Source organism: Capra hircus, chromosome 7 (genome assembly GCF_001704415.2).
Source record: "Capra hircus breed San Clemente chromosome 7, ASM170441v1, whole genome shotgun sequence".
NCBI classification, from domain to species: domain Eukaryota; kingdom Metazoa; phylum Chordata; class Mammalia; order Artiodactyla; family Bovidae; genus Capra; species Capra hircus.
This window is the reverse complement of record NC_030814.1, coordinates 60,942,669-60,960,822: the sequence shown is the minus strand read 5'-3', so window position 1 is coordinate 60,960,822 and position 18,154 is coordinate 60,942,669.

The following is an 18,154-nucleotide window of genomic DNA, read 5'->3' as shown; positions in this document are numbered from 1 at the left end:
AAAAAGGAATCAACTCGATGAGGGAAACCTGTCCATGAGCCAAGTCCCATATTTCAGTAAATCCAGGCACTGCTCCACATTTCCTGGAGAATAGAAGCTTCTGTTTTCTCAGTCTAGGCTTGCCAGGCCCTTACAAAACTTTTTCTCCTCCTCCTCCTCCTTCACCTCCTCTTCCTTCTCCCTCTTCTCCCCATCTTTGCCATGAGCAGAATTAATGACTCCTAAGAACTCAATGGACATGAGCTTGAGCAAACTCTGGGAGACAGTGAAGGACAGAGAAGCCTGACATGCTGCAGTCCACAGAGTAGCAAAGAGTCAGACATGATTTAGCAACTGAACAACAACAAGAAAACCCTAAGGCCTCTTCCCAGAGTTTCCCATGGTCTCCCGCCAATCTCCTTAGGGCTTGCTGGTTGTGTGATCATAAGGGTGTAAAGGAAGTAACTGGGCATCTACTAAGTGTCAGTGCTTAATATGTATCTCCAGTCCTCAGAACAACCCAGTTAGAGTTACAATTATTCCCCTGACTACTGAGGAAAGTGTGGCTCACAGAAGTTAAGCAACCAACCTAAAATTAAACATAAGGAGGTAGATTTGAATTCAGACTTACTACCATATAAATTTATATTCTTCCTTTACACCACTTACACTCTGGGACCCCAGGAATCTCTGGCGACATTCTTAACTGTCATGACAGCTTTGTAGAAGGACTCCATTTATATGCAGTGAAAGGTGTCCTTTTCCTCCCTCTTCTACAAGTAGGAGAGTCACATTTCTCAGCCCTTCTCGAGAGAGAAGAAACCTAACTTTTGATTTGCAAAGGCCTTCCTTGGAATGATAAAGCAGATAGCCTGGCTCCCGCTGACTTGGGAGGGCAGAATCCCGGTTCTCCAGGGGGTACTCAAAGAAAAAGGCTAACCATTGTGGTCTACAGTAGAGGTCAAAGTTTCAAAGGAAAGTCAAAAGAGAGGTGTTTATTTTAGAGGCTAGAGTTAAAAAATACAGGATCCAGAGAAAGACAAATTTCTAGCCCCAGATCACAAACTACTCATATAACTGATCTCAAAATAGTGATCAGGGCCTAGATAAAGATGTTTGGGTGGGTGGGAGGGGGATGAAAACAAAGATCAGAGCAAAGACTTCTAGAAGAAGTTAAAGACCTTTGGGTGAGACTAGTGCTCTATATCCTCTAATTCTACTGCATTCCCTACCACAGGAGGAAGGGACTCCCAGGTGACACAGTGGTAAAGAACCTGCCTGCCAACGTGGAGATGCAAGAAACGCGGGTTCGATCCTTGCATCAGGAAGATCCCCTGAAGAAGGAAATGGAAACCTGCTCCAGTATTCTTGCCTGCAAAATCCTATGGACAGAGAAGCCTGGCAGGCTGCAGTCTATGGGGTCACAAAGAGTCGATACAACTGAGTGAGCACACACACACCACAGGAGGAAAGTTAGGTTTGGAGGAGGAAAGTTCCCCCTGCCTCCCAACCCCCAGTATCACCAAGCGAGATAGCTGAACATTAGATTCCAAGGCCCTGAACACTCTCCATGGCTGGTGTTCTGCCCACCCTGCCAGGCTGCCCTTTTTATCAAAAAATGAATGTATGATGACCAATGAAAGCGTTGAGGAAATTAGGCCAAGGCTCTGGGAAGCCTCAGACTGCATTTGGTCAGGGAGGGAGGAGGTAGGCAGTGGGTAAGTGAGGTGGAATATGGTAGGAGATGGGTGGGGTGTGGGTAACGGAAAGTTGGTACACATTCCCCTCAGATTCCCAGGTACCAGAGTATACCTATGACAGATCTAGGGGATGGTGAGATGGTCCCTTGCCATTTCTTGGCAGTCTATAAGAGATCACTTGATTCAGCTATCTGCTTCTTAACAAGAGAGCTCCCAAAGGCCTAGTGAAGAGAAGCACGTCTTACACTCTGTTTTGAAAGGGATAGAGGGAGAAGCTAATACTTCATTACCAGGATAATGTACCTATCAGGACATTTGCCACCTGCCTAACCTGAATCAGCACTCCTGTGTTTTAAGTCTACCAAGTCTTCTAGGACTCCTCATCATGGATTTGGGCATTCAAACATTCCTTTTATCCAACCTAAATAACCCTAATTACTTCAGTTTTTCACTAGTTCTCTCTTACACTATTTTTTCCTTGACCTTGCTTTGGGTTTTGGTGAGGAGGTAGGTAGAGTGTAAGCCAGATACACTTCTTAAACCCCAACTGCCTTCACCTTTGCCTTCAAGTATCTGAAGAATCTACCTATTCTTGGCTGTCACAGAACTTCGATTGTCCCATCAGGCCCCACTTGCATTTCTCCATGGCTCAAGTTCATTTCTAACCCCTCCACTTCAGCCAGAACCTCAATCAACAAGATCCTCCTGTCCTAGGGGCCTGCAGGCAGTGCAGGGGCAAGAACATGAAACTGACAGTCAGGACACACTTCCTTCTCTGTTCTCACCTGTGAAGCATTTAGCTACTTTAAAATACCAGTTTTATTTCTGTGCTGATGATTCCAAAATCTCCATTTCTGTGCAAGCTCCAGGCACCACAGCTCTAATATTCCACAAGCCATTTCTATTTGAGTGACAGAAATGATTCCTCTACTTCTATCAGTAACCTAACGACACTTTGAGTGACTAAGGCTTACTAATGAGTCATCCTTGATTTCTCCCTCCGCTCAACTTTTCATATTGCACCTGAATTTTTTGCTAACTCAATAACTGATATTGTGCTCAACTCTCTACCCAACACAATGCTATCATACTTTCTTACTAAGACACTACCTACATCATAACCTGACTTAAAAAGAAAACCAACAACATCCTAGGGTAGAGGTCTCCAGCCTCTGGGCTAATGCCTGATGATCTCAGGTGGAACTGATGTAGTAATAATAAAAAATACACAATAAATGTAATGTACTTGAATCACCCTGAAACCATCCACCCCACCCACAATCCATGGAAAAACTCTTCCACAAAACCAGTCCTTGTTGCCAGAAAGGTTGGGGACCATTATCCTAGTGAAAACAGTCCCAATTATGTGGCTTGACATCTCAAGTCTCCTAAATTTGACACACTCTTATTGTAAATATTGAAAAAAATTTTCAATGAACATAATCTCATAAATATCCAAAAAATTTAGAAATACACAGACCAAAAAGTGAGTACTAGTAATATCTTCACTCCCTTCTCCCGCCAGCTTATCACCCTTCCCAGAGGTAACAACGCCTATTTTGCTTTTTCAATTTTATCCCTTGTTTCCTCAGTTCCAGCTAGACTAGGTTATGACAATTCTTGTATACACCATTTCCATGCAACTTCCATATCTCAGTTAAAACCATTTTCCTCCTTAAGGTCTATCTGCTCTTTGAAATTGCCTGCCTTGTATTTGATACAAACTAAATTTTACCGCCTATGATATCTAGACATTATGTATTTTTCTATGCCTCAATGATAGACCTGTCAAGTCTCCTCTTGGAAGTAGGGCCTTGTTACCTCTCTTGGTGTCTCTGCCAGCCTCTCATGACACTCTGCCTTTGGTGCGTGATTTGTACAGGACGTGGAATTTCAGAGATGAAAGAGACCTTAGCAGTCATCTCCTGTAAACCTCTCACTTCACAGAAGAGGAAAGAAATTTGCCCAAGGTCATTTGCCTAGTTAAATGTCAAGCTGAGGATAGACCTCAGGTCTTCTAATTTCAAATGTAATCAATTTCTAGGTCCTCTGCTCTTGGAGTTGGGGTTAGTGGTCCAAACTACTCTCAGGACCAATCAGCTGTGCAGTAACTTTAGACAGGTTAACTGATGGGGGATGGCTTGCATATGGTATGTGTGTGCTCAGTAACTCACTCATGTATGACTCTTGGCAGTTTCATGGAATAGCCTGCCAGGCTCCTCCGTACATTATCCAGGCAAGAATACTGGAGTGTGTTGCCTCTATTCCAGAGGATCTTCCCGACCCAGGGATTGAAACTGTGCCTCTTGTATCTCCTGCTTTGGCAGGCAGATTATCATTAGTGCCACCTGGGAAGCCCCTGTATATGGTATGTGATATTTAAAAAGAAAATTTTAAGTCTAAAGAGAATGAAAGAGAACATCTGAGGTTCTCAAACATACCATTATCACTTCAGCCCAAGGCAAAGTAAAAGGTCAGCCTATTCTCCCATCTACATTAACCTTCATGGCACATACCCCTTCTCCCCTCCTTCATATTCACCTTAAATTGGCTTCACCTAAATAAAAATGTTGACGGGCACAAAATCAGAGTCACCTTGAATGCTGACATCTCTAGAAAATCCAGTGCTCTTTCTATTGTTTCATAGTTTATACCTGCTATTCCAAGTATAATTGTAATTGTGGCTCCTTTCATTCCAGAAAGTGTACTGTTTGATGGCAATCATATAGTGCTCCTATTTATATTTCACTTCATGCATTCAACAAACATTTCTTGGTCATATACTCTGTTATAGGCATAGCACTAATGCGAGGGATGAAGAAGTTCCATGACACTGACAAAGTCTCTGCCTTCATGGAACTAGCATTTTCATGGATAACACATACAATGAATAAGTTAAAAAAATAGGCTATTACAGATTGAGATAAGTGTCATGATGGAAATTGTAGGGCTCTTACAATAAGGCAGCAACATCTTAAGAAAAACTGGTCAGAGCTCTGTGAGGTTGACATTTAAACTCATACCCAAAGGAATTAATTGTAAGAGCTTCAAGAAAACATATTTCAGAGAGAAGCATTAACAAGCAGCAAGGCCCAAAGCAGAAAAGAGCTTGGGAAATTCCAAGAAGCAATAAAAAGTTTGGTATGACTGGAGAATGCTTTGCATGTGGTGACATGAGATGAACTTAGAAAAGTAAGCAGGGTCCAGATCATCCAAGACCCAGATGGTCACAGTGAAATGTTTTTATTTTGTTCCAGAGAAATCGAAAGCCATTGAAAGATTTTAAGTTAGGGTGTGATAGGCTCCTATTTACCTTGTAAGAAAACTCATGCTGGCTAATATATGGAAAATGAACCAGAGATGGTCAAGGGTGGAAGCCTGAAGACAAGGAGGCAGATGCATTAAGCCAGGCAAGAGCTGATAGTGAAGTAGACCAAGGTAGGGATAAAGTGAACAGAGGCAAGAAGAGACATGGACAGTACAGGCAAAAGAGGTAGCACCAATAAGTTGCTGATGGACTGGATGTGACGGGTGAGAGAAGAAGGATCTAGGATGACCTTCAGTTTCCTAGCTTTAGTAACTGAGTGGCCGGTGGTGCCATTTACAGACACAGGCAAAACAAGGACCAGGTTAGGGATAATGGGAAGATGCAGATCAAGAGTTCCATTTCAAACATATTAACTTTAAATTTTTTCTGAGACATTCAAGTGGAAATATTAAGCAGGCAATTGGCTATTAAGTCTGGGGGAAATGGCTAAATAAACTAGAGAAGAACTCTGAGAAGGAGATGCAAATTCTGGAGTCACCAATACTGAAGCCACGGGAGTAAATGAGATTTCCTAAAAGGAGTAGGAAGTGAAGGGAAGAGGACAGAGGTCCAAGTCCAAAGAAACACCACACCTCTCCCATTGTTGTCTACACGTGCCCAATGAGTAACCTGAGCAACTGAACCTCTTTTTGATTTTAGGAATAGATAGGTACAGATTTGCTGGCAGGTAGGGAAATAGATGAGTTAATCTTTGTGGGGAGCCTCCGTCAATCTGTTCATTCAGTGAATGTCTTCTATGGACTGGGCTAGGTGCCTATGTAGGAGGTAAACAAGAAGGGACACAGTTCTTCCTGATCAAAAAGGAAAGCACACCTGTGCCCATAATAATGTGGTGTGATAAACAGTCAAATAAAAGTGCATACTGTTATTGGGGCAGTAGGAACATAGAGCTGAAAGCAAACCATCTCTGCCTGGCCCAGAACTGAAGTGAGCTCATCCAAATAGTGAGAGGAACTGAACGTTAAAAAGGTACTCTGAAGCCAGATAGACTTCCTCCCACCCTGGATGTTGGCTTGTTTCTGTTTTGCCTTAAAACAAATCTTGTACTTCCTAGAATCAAAATAAAATCATGACAGGTTGGTAGGATTAAGAAAGGAAGTTTGGGTTGTCTGTCCTTTGGCAATAGAGAGCAATCCTTTCCAATGAGCCTTAATCAGGTGTGTTGTTGGGGGCAGGGGTTAGAGGAAAAAGTGGAAGGAGAGAGTGGTTTATGGTTGTTCACGGGGAAAAAAAAAAGCAATAAAATACTTTACCCTGAGCTGCATAAGGGTCATAATCAGTATGATAAGCTATCATTTAACATGAGGAGGAAATTGAAGTTTCATTTCCTTGCTTTTGTGGCACCCCTTGAATTGGGCTGATGACACCATTCAGTCAGTCAGCGTGAGGCCTGCCTTACCAATTTTGTTTTGCAAAACAAAGCCAGTCACGGTCAAACTCAGTTGGTCAATTTCATAGATTAAGATGAGAGACCCCAGGAAAGCAAGACAGCTGGATTAGCTCTGGCTGGGAAACCATGGGTTAATCCTAGGCCAGCTTGGCAGGGAGCTCCATTCGATCTTTCAGGCCCCTGGCACCCTCCCACCTCTTGCCCCTCAAGAGCTTCCCACATTCACCAGTGTCCTGGGGTTGACTCTAAACAATCTCCAGAGTTCGAAGGATAGGGCTGAGCTGAGGGTATGGAAGCATTTCCTCCTTGTGTCATATGCTGATTGCCATTTTCTCATCCTGATTTCTCATACCTAGACTGGGTGGCATGGTGTAACAGGAAAAATAAAAACAACAACAGGCAGGAATCTATAGGAGCACAAACTGGGAAGAATGAAATTTTCTTTAAAAATTAACAATAATGCAAAATTTCTCTCAAATTCTGGGCTCCAATAGGTATACCTACTCACTCCACAACCTAAAGAAAACAGCAAGGATGAAACTTTGTTAAAGTTCTAATGAATAGCCATACATTTTTGTTGTCTCTAGGGCTAAGACATTAGAAAAGAACTGTTGATTCTCTTAGATATGATTCCCATTCAGATTCCTCTCCACGTTCAGAAGTTGCTGAAAAATTGAGGCCACTTCGGAATACATCACATCAGGAGATTTTCAAAGTTCCTGTTTAGCTGAAATAATTCCATTTTCTCTTTTTCTGAATTCTGATATTTCTGGTGAAAAATCAATTCTACCAGTAATACATAAGGACTATCAAAAAGCCAAGAAAATCTGCGCTTGCAATGAAGTTGCCTGAATAATAACGGGGTTTGTGTTCCAAAAGAGGTTAAGGTAATGTTTAATTTTAGTTGCATGAAGGTTGCCTTACATTTTTCCAAAAGGATTTATTCCTGCAATTTTCTATGACAATCAAGACAATTTGAGGTAACCAAGAGAGATAATTCATTATTGTCAGAAAGTGATGCTAATTTTGCCACAGATTTTACTGTAAAGCTATGCCACTTTCTCTGTTTCAAAATTTTTACTATAAAAAAGAAGGGAATTTGATTAGATTGCATTAGATAGTCATGAATTTTTTTTTCAAATTCTAAAATTTTATTTCTAGCCTCTAAATTTCTCTATTCTGACAGTTCTGGCCTTCATAAGATGTCCCATACCAATTGCCATACAGAATAAATTAGAATCCCTTCTGGTTTCTAGAAACAGATAGGCTGTAAAATAGCAACAGTCAGATGTTCTTCATGTACATAGAGTCTTATGATTAGATTTTACTAATTTGAATTCTGTGCAGATGGAAGCTTCTTTGTACATTATATTTTACATTACATATTTACATATTGTCATTTACATTATATTTTAATCTTACTATTAAATTACTACCACAAATAAGACAGAAGGTGGAGGTTTTCAACTGCTTATGACAATAATATTTTCAAGTGGTTCTTCTCCAGAGGCTCTTGGTATAATGAATAGCACTCTGGGTATGGGCCAGGAACCTGGATCACCAGCCATTAGCTTCATGTGTACCTTGGGCAGGTCTCTTAGCTATTCTGAGCCTTGTTTGCTTCGATTATAAATAAAGGGATTGGATTAGGAGGTTTAAAATTAATTAGCAAAGGTTTTTGTTTTAAGCAGATAAACAAGAGCATGCAGTAGTTACATGTAAATAAAGGTACTAGTGCCTTAAGTATTACAGAGAATGAAAAGGAATTTGGAAGCACTTTCTGAGTGAAGAAGGAAGAGAACATATGACTGTTGGCCACAAAAAGCAATTAATATAAATGGAGTAAAACCTCAAGTTCCACTTCATTTATTTATACACAATAAATCCATTAAATGAATGAACTTGGTTTGTACACACACTTGGTTCACCCTATGAGAAAAATAAGAAGTTTCATGTCTATGAAAAAGCACCATTAAATAATAAAAAGGCTTTAGAGGCAAATATAATTAAGTTCAAAACCCTGGCTCTAATAATTCCCAGATATGGCCTATATATCAAATCACTTTAACCTCAAGATTGTTGTGAAAATTAAATAGGATAACATAAGTGAAAGTGCTTGGCACAGTGCTTGGCACATAATAGGTAACAATAGATAGTAATCCTTCCATTAATGATGGGAACATAGTCCATACATAAGTTAAAAAAAAAAAAAAGACAAGGTAAAAAATAATTGCTAACTTTAACTGAGTGCTCACTCAGCATCACGAGGCACTGTTAGGTAATTTTACATATATTATCACATTTAATCCTTAAAACAATTCTGGTAAGGTAGGTACTGCATGCAGGAGACCCAGGTTAGATCCCTGGGTCAGGAAGATCCTCTGGAGAAGGAAATGGCAACCCCCTCCAGTATTCTTGCCTGGAGAATCCCATGGACAAAGGAGCCTGGCAGGCAGTCCATGTGATCTCAAAGAGTCATACATGACTGAGCAACTAACACTTTCACTTTCAATGTAGGTATTATCATTAGCCCCAGTAGAGAGATGAGGAAGTAGATTCAGAGAGGTTAAGTAATTTTTCCCACAGTCACAGAGCTAGGAAGTCATGATGGAGTTATGATATAAAACTGCTTTGCTGTTTATAAAGGCCAAATGCTAAATCATTTCACCATTATGTCCAGCACATTATATCAAAGTACATTATTATGTGCCAGATAAGTCAGCAATTAAGCATGAGTAGTTCGTATGCACATAAGACAAGCACGCATTAGAGCAAAATTACAGGAAACTGTCTCCTAGGCTAGGAATCGTACAAGCCTAAAAGAACAGAAGAATCTAGTATCGTGATATAGGAGAGCAGAGTAAAGGAAGAGAATGGCTTTAGCAAATGAACAAAGTGAGTAATGAGCAACGTGAGCAAACAGATGACTGTAGCTAGAGCAGCAACCATAAGGCAGGTTCTGGGGAGACATGTTTTGAAAGATAAACACTGACCAGTCTGTGGGAGCCCTGAATGCCAGATTAACAACTATAAAATATTTTTATAGCATATTATATATACACTAGATACTCAGTATTTTCTGTCACAAAGCAGTGAAATTTAATTTCAAACAACTACTCATGAAGTAGGAAACCTGTTTCTATATGGGCAATGTGTACATTCCACTCAGGTTCCCCTGATCAATTAGAACAGGAAGAAAACACGCTGGCACACTATTTTTAACTCTTACTCTGCGATGTGTTTCAGAATTTAAAAATCTTTTGAAAAATCTATAACTGACATATCAAAATCTTTATAGCAGCTTATGTAGAAGTCAGGAATACCAAACTCACTGATAAAGGTAAACGATCAAGAAAAGGCTAGTTAAAAAGATGGATCTTAAAAAGGAAGAAAAGTATTCTAAGAAGATACAAGGGCATGGAATCCAGTGAAAAGGCCAGCTCAGATTGCACAGGAGATCCCAGAGTCAGGCCTCAGACTTAGGTAACTACTGAAGAGACAAGGACAAGTTGAGGGCATCCAGACCTACAGGAAGCTAGACAGAGGGTCTGGCTTCCTACATATAATACGGTGTTCAGATTGGGACCTACAATATGCATAACAGAAAGAGGAATATAACAATGTGATTTCATTAATGTGCCTAACAGCATCACATTTTGATTTAATTTAGCATATTATGTTTCTCACCACAAAGACTACAGTGGCTTCAAAGATTCCATTTTCTCAAACCATCCCTGAGAGGCGTGAAGGAACCCATAATGGTGTGCTACTTATGTGTAGCACGTAAGTGCTGATCTTGTATCTCTGAAAGGTGCAAACAAGTTAGATGAGAACTTGGGGGTCCTAGTAGATATAGTATTTTATTTTAATTGAAACTTTGAAAAGAAAGACTAAAGCTTTAAAATCTAAAAATTTTCACCTGGGATGTTTATTCTGTAGCTAGTCATCGGATGGTTAGAAGTTTGGCATGACTAATTCTTCACAGTCCATTTGCTAAATGACACTATAAAAGCAAGTACCACTGAAAAGGATGTAATGTTTCCAAAGCTTCAACCTCATTGTAGGCTGACTGTTTTATATGGGTCCGTGGCTAACCATTTTATGGTGCCAGAGGCTCTAATCACATATATATGTTAAAGACACCTTGAAATGTTCTCACATTGTCAAGGACTAGGAAAACTATATAAAGACCAGTGAGGTTGTCATCCTGGCTCTAACATAAAGGCCACCCAGAAGGATCAGAATTTTACAATCCTGATTAAAATAAGATTAATCCCTGAGATGTTCTTATAAAATAAAATTTTTTAAATTTTATTCTAATAAAATAGCTTTACCCTCTCTATCCCCAAAATAGAAAACTTGTGGTGAAAAGCAACTGGATCTTAGTAGAACAGTTGAGAATGCTTATTAAGTAAGTTCAGTAGGGCTGCTTCTAAACTAAAGTTGAACACTGAGAGATCCAAACAATGACACAAAGTTTAAAGAAGGATCCAGAAATTCTCATTTAGAATGAGACACTGTTGGTAGCTGTGTCTTTTAAGGACTTTATCTAATTTGTCAATCTCATTGGCATAAAGTTGTTTCTGCTACTGCTAAAAGTTGTTTCTACTATTCCCTTATTGTTCTTTTACTACCTGTAAGGTTGTAGTGATTTGACAATACTAGGGTAACTAAGCAGAATTGTTTGAGAAAGAAAAAGGGGGGGAAATTTGAGGTTGCTTGATAGACCATGTGAAACCATAACTTTCCCAAGGAGCATTCCATCGCCACCTCAGCCAAGAAATGCAGATGAGGCAAGTAGGGGGAAAAAAGGAATTTTTTTTATGGTTCTAGTGATGGGCTGTTGGTCGGATTAGCTGCCCATTTGTCTGCAAGCTGCTTTCTCCTCCCATTCCGAGCTCCCTGCCATCACAGTGCAGCTGCTGGCCAGGAAGCCTGAGGAAGGGGCTCCCTCTGGAGCTGATGGCAGTGGCACTTTGGAATGTGCTGGCAGGGGGTGGGCTATAAAAAACAATTTGGTCTGGGAACAAAAGGCATCAATCTCAGCAGTGTCATCAACCCTTGAATGAGGAGAGAGAACTTTCTGGGTCACTTTGGATGCAGGAATGGAACAGACATCATATTACTTAGTCATCTCCCCTTTCCAATGGACTAAAGAAAGCTATGCAGAACTGCTGCACAAGGATTTCTTTTTCTTTAGTCACGTCCTTCAGTGAGGTGAAAGCTATCTTCCTTATAGTCTTTATCTGAAATTGTCAGAAATCACTGGACTCTACCTTTAGAAGTAAATTTCTCTTTTAAAGGCTCTCATAAGTCCAGGGGTTTCTAAGATTTAATTAACTTTAATAAAGCAATTATAGATCTTAAATGAAAGGCACAAAGTATCAGTTCAGTTGCTCAGTCATGTCCAACTCTTTGTGACCCCATGGGCTGCAGCACACCAGGCTTCCCTGTCCTTCACCAACTCCCAGAGTTTGCTCAAACTCATCTCCATCAAATCAGTGACGCCATCCAACTATCTCATCCTCTGTTGTCCCCTTCTCCTCCTGCCTTCTATCTTTCCCATTACCAGGATCTTTTCCAATGAGTCAGTTCTTCACATCAGGTGGCCAGAGTTTCAGCTTCAGCATCAGTCCTTCCCAAGGCTAGTATAGTGAATGTTAGCACAATTAGTATATATAATTAGTATATATATTAGTGAATGTTATTAGAAAGCAGACTAACAAAAATAAAGTGAAGTCACTCAGACTGTCTAACTCTTTGTGACCTTGTGCACTGTAGCCTACCAGGCTCCTCCATCCATGGGATTTTCCAGGCAAGAGTACTGGAGTGGGTTGCCATTTCCTTCTCCAGGGGATTTTCCCGACCCAGGGACCAAACCTGGGTCTCCCTCATTGTAGCCAGATGCTTTACCATCTGAGCCACCAGGGAAACTTAACAAAAATAAGGAACTCAAGAAAAAGCACTTGAAGTAAAAGTAGCAGCAAACAAGGAAGAAAGAATGAATGAAATTCATCTCTGAATGAAAAATCAAAGCTTAACCTAAATACTTTTATATAGAGTTATCTACAAGAAAGAAGCGGCAGTATTTCTGAGATGGGAAAGTACTTCTTGAGAGTAACTGTTCACAGTTCACAGACTTCCCTGGTGGTACAGTGGATAAGAATCTGTCTGCCAATGCAGGGAATGTGGGTTTGATCCTTGGTCCCAGAAGATTCCATATGCCTCGCCACAACTACCAAGCCAGCATGCTACAACTACTGAAGCCTGTGCGCCTAGAGCCTGTCCTCCGTAACAAGAGAAACCACCAGAAAGAGAAGCCTTTGCACCACAATGAAGAGTAGCCCCCAAAGACTGCATAGAGAAAGCCCAAGCAAAGCAATAAAGACCCAGCACAGCCATAAATAAAGAAAATTATATATGAAAAGTGAAAAGGTTGAGCCCAACTCTTTCCGACCCCATGGACTGTATGTAGCCCATCAGGCTCCTCGGTCCATGGAATCCTCCAGGCAAGAATACCTGAATGGATAGCCACTCCCTTCTCCAGGGATCTTCCTGACCTAGGGATCAAAACTGGGTCTCCTGCACTGTAAGCAGCTTCCTAACTAGCTGAGCCACCAGGGAAGCCCAAAATTATATATATATATATATATGTAACCGTGACACTTTCAAATCAAGTTGAACTGTGTCACCCTTAAGCTAGGGCAGATACACTAAGCATTAGTTTACTTTTCAAAACCCTTCAGAAGCTGAGGTAGGTACACCCAGGTTAGACATGTACCATATTTCTCGGCAAAGTTTAAGAAGACCGTGAAGGGTGTATGCGTGTTGGCAGCGGGGGTTGGGTAGAGTAGGGGGAGGCACTTCTAGATGCCATCCCAGATCTAAACTGCTATTTAATCTCAAGTCATAAGAGAACTGCATGCTTGCTTGCTTGCTTGCTTTTATGGTCTTTTTGAGTCCTAGAGAAAGGAACTAAATGAAGTGGTGTATCTTGATTAATAAGAATATCACACCATCATTCAAGATAAATGCATTAAATTACTTAAATTACCATTACTTAGTAACAAATGTGTACACAGGACTTTGGTATTACCTATTACCTCGCAGGTTATGTCAGAAGGCAGTCTTCTCATTTTTCTTATTCACTCTATGTTACACTCTATGTTACACTGATCTATGAAATAATGACCTCAAACATGTCCAAAATTTAAAAATCCTATGGCTAACTACATTGTTTTCCATTTGTATGTATTTGTTTTTTCTTAAAACATGTCTCAAATTAAGTTTGTTTTCTTTTTTTCTTCCACTTAAAAACAAAACAAATGGCAGGTATGGGGACTGAAGCTGACTTCCAGTATAGAATTTTTCTGCCATATACAATGCAGCCACTTTTTTGCACAAGAGGAGGCTTTTGTGGGGGAAATAACCTCCTGAAGATGGAATCTGATTATAACAAATTATTTGCTTTTTCCTATATGCTCTTGGCCATTGTTCAAAATACAGCCATCCACTATTTATCTGTATTTTTAAGATTTTTAGCTTGTCTTTCCAACATGAATGGTAAAGGTATTTTGAAAAACAGTGGACACACCAGTTCCAGGAGGAATATGTTCCAAAACTCATATAAACATCAGGACCGAGAACTTGTGAAGCCTCTTAGTTGTACATATACCTTGAAGATAGTCTATTAATAAAGAAGTGTTGCTAACCCTTTTAATGTTGCAACCAGTGAGGCACTTATCTTTCCAAACCCTTTTAAAAAATGACAAAAGCAGTAATATGAACATTGTAGAAAAATTTAAATATAGCTAAATAAACATAAGAAAAAAACAGTATATTACCACCATCTAGAGATTATACAGTAACATTTGAGTGGGCATCCTTCTACAACTTAATCCACACATATGCACATATATGTATTTATCAAAGTGAGACTACTCTGTACATATTGCTTTGCAATATGTTTCTTCAGTTAACAATCTTTACCTTTTGAACACGTTTTCATTTTATCTAATACTTAATCTAGATTCAAATCTTCCAGTTGTCTCAAAAATGTCCTTTGCCACTTGTCTGCCTAAATGAGGGTTCAATCTGGAAACAAGTGTTGATTCTGATTATGGATCTTACATCTCTGTTAATCTAAAAGAGCCCCATTTCTCCTAACATCAGTTTGTTGAAAGACCGGGGCAGCTGTCCTACAGAACATCCTATCTTGTAAATTTTTGCTTCTTTATGGTATTCTTTAGATGACCACATTATTTCCTACTACTGTAAGAAGGAAGGTTGACCTAAAGGCTAGATAATGTTAAGGTACACATGTCTGGCTAGAACATATCATAAATGATTAGTATGTTTCATTTCTATATCTAATCAAGAGCTATATAGGATCTGAATGTTTCCCTATCAAGAATATGAAAAACTGACCACTAGATTTTGATAATAGATCTTTCCCCCTCAACTTCATTTGTGAATAGTTTTAAAGCACAGAAAAATGAAAAGAATAGTAAACTAAGATGCCCACCAACTAGACTTTTTTATCTTTACATGTATAAAAATAACTCTTGCTGAATCATGTGAAAATAAGTTGCAAATATAAAACAATTTACCCCTAAATATATCAGAATGCATTCACCTAAAGATAATGACATTCTCTTTTCATGGTCATATAATTTTGACTCTTGAAATTTGGCAATTATTTCCTAACATCACCTAATATTTCCAAATCTGCTGCTGCTGCTAAGTCACTTCAGTCGTGTCCGACTCTGTGCGACCCCAGAGACAGCAGCCCACCAGGCTCCCCCGTCCCTGGGATTCTCTAGGCAAGAAAAATGGAGTGGGTTGCCATTTCCTTCTCCAATGCATGAAAGTGAAAAGTCAAAGTGAAGTCACTCAGTCGTGTCCGACTCTTCGCAACCCCATGGACTGCAGCCTACCAGGCTCCTCTGTCCATGGGATTTTCCAGGCAAGAGTATTGGAGTGGGTTGCCATTGCTTTCTCCCATTTCCAAATCTAAACCTCCTTAATTGTCTCCTAAAGGTCTTTTATTGATTTTTAAAACCAGTATCCAGCCAAAATCTACTCACTGCTTTTGGTTAAGGTGTCTTCTTTGGTCGCCCTCATTTCCATCTTCAGTTTTATGATGACATTAGCTTTTAGAAGAGATGAGGCCAATTATTTACTCTTAATAACTGATAATATTTCATTTTTTGGAAACTAGTATCTCATCACAAAAACATAATTGAGAAATATTAAAGACTTTGGTAGAGGGACCAATCATTTCATTTTGCATAGGATTAAGGGGCCTCCCAGGGTGCAGGACTTTCAGTGATACAAACAGAAATGAGTTGTCACTCTATGGTCTGGTCACCTGTGGAGGACACTGACTCACATTGAGGAAATAGTTATATATGACTGGTTAAAACTATAATGGAGCTCCAACCTTTTTCATTTGGTATCCCCCTCTATTTAAAAGTTTATGTTCTTTTGTAACTCTGCTATTTAAAAATTCCTACACATATCTGCTTTCACTAATCAAAATAAATCCAAAGAGGATTTTTGCTTTTATGAAAACAGGTCAAAAGGGAAATAGGGAACTCAGTATTTGTTTTGTAGTGAGCAAATTCAGAATCTCCTTTATGACTATATAGTGGAACTGAGAAATAGATTTAAGGGACTAGATCTGATAGATAGAGTGCCTGATGAACTATGGACGGAGGTTCATGACATTGTACAGGAGACAGGGATCAAGACCATCTCCAAGAAAAAGAAATGCAAAAAACCAAAGTGGCTGTCTGAGGAGGCCTTACAAATAGCTATGAAACGAAGTGAAGCGAAAAGGAAAGATATACCCATTTGAATGCAGAGTTCCAAAGAATAGCAAGGAGAGATTTTAAGAAAAGTGTTCCTCAATGATCAATGCAAAGAAATAGAGGAAAACAACAGAATAGGAAAGACTAGAGATCTCTTCAAGAAAATTAGAGATACCAAGGGAACATTTCATGCAAAGATGGGCACAATAAAGGACAGAAATGGTATGGACATAACAGAAGCAGAAGATATTAAGAAGAAGTGGCAAGAATACACGGAAGAACTGCACAAAAAAGATCTTCACGACCAAGATAATCACGATGGTATGATCACTCACACTCACCTAGAGCCAGATCCTGGAATGTGAAGTCAAGTAGGCCTTAAGAAGCATCACTACAAACAAAGCTAGTGGAGGTGATGGAAATCCAGTGAGCTATTTCAAATACTGAAAGATGATGCTATGAAAGTGCTGCACTCAATATGGCAGCAAATTTGGAAAACTCAGCAGTGGCCACAGGACTGGAAAAGGTCAGTTTTCATTCCAATCCCAAAGAAAGGCAATGCCAAAGAATGCTCAACCTACTGCACAATTGCACTCATCTCACACGCTAGTCAAGTAATGCTCAAAAGTCTCCAACCCAGGCTTCAGCAGTACGTGAACTGTGAACTTCCAGATGTTCAAGCTGGTTTTAGAGAAGGCAGAGGAACCAGCCAACATCTGCTGGATCATCGAAAAAGCAAGAGAGTTCCAGAAAAACATCTATTTCTGCTTTACTGACTATGCCAAAGCCTTTGACTGTGTGGATCACAATACACTGTGGAAAATTCTGAAAGAGATGGGAATACCAGATCATCTGACCTGCCTCTTGAGAAATCTGTATGCTCATCAGGAAGCAACAGTTAGAACTGGACATGGAACAACAGACTGGTTCCAAATAGGAAAAGGAGTACGTCAAAGCTGTATATTGTCACCCTGCTTATTTAACTTATATGCAGAGTACATCATGAGAAACGCTGGGCTGGATGAAGCATAAGCTGGAATCAAGATTGCCAGGAGAAATATCAATAACCTGAGATACGCAGATGACACCACCCTTATGGCAAATAGTGAGGAAGAACTAAAAAGCCTCTTGATGAAAGTGAAAGAGGAGAGTGAAAAAGTTGACTTAAAGCTCAACGTTCAGAAAACTAAGATCATGGCATTTGGTCCCATCACTTCATGGCAAATAGAGGGGGAAATGGTGGAAACAATGACTGACTTTATTTTTGGGGGCTCCAAAACTACTGCAGATGGTGATTGCAGCCATGAAATTAAAAGACGCTTACTCCTTGGAAGGAAAGTTATGACCAACCTAGACAGCATATTAAAAAGCAGAGACATTACTTTGTCAACAAAAGTCCGTCTAGTCAAGGCTATGTTTTCCAGTAGTCATGTATGGATGTGAGAGTTGGACTATAAAGAAAGCTGAGCACCAAAGAATTGATGCTTTTGAACTGTGGTGTTGGAGAAGACTCTTGAGAGTCCCTTGGACTGCAAGGAGATCCAACCAGTCCATCCTAAAGGAGATCAGTCCTGGGTATTCACTGGAAGGACTGATATTGAAGCTGAAACGTCAATACTTTGGCCACCTGATGCGAAGAGCTAACTCATTTGAAAAGACCCTGATGCTGGGAAAGATCGAGGGCAGGAGGAGAAGGGGACAACAGAGGATGAGATGGTTGGATGGCATCACTGACTCAATGGACATGGGTTTGGGTACACTCCGGCAGTTGGTGATGGACGGGAAGGCCTGGAGTGCTGCAGTTCATGGGGTTGCAAATAGTCGGACATAAGTGAGCGACTGAACTGAACTGAACTGAATTCAGAAGCAGTGTGCACACTGAGCAACAAGAGTAGCACCACCAGGCTCCTTCCTAAGGAACTACACTCAGCATCCCAGCATCAAG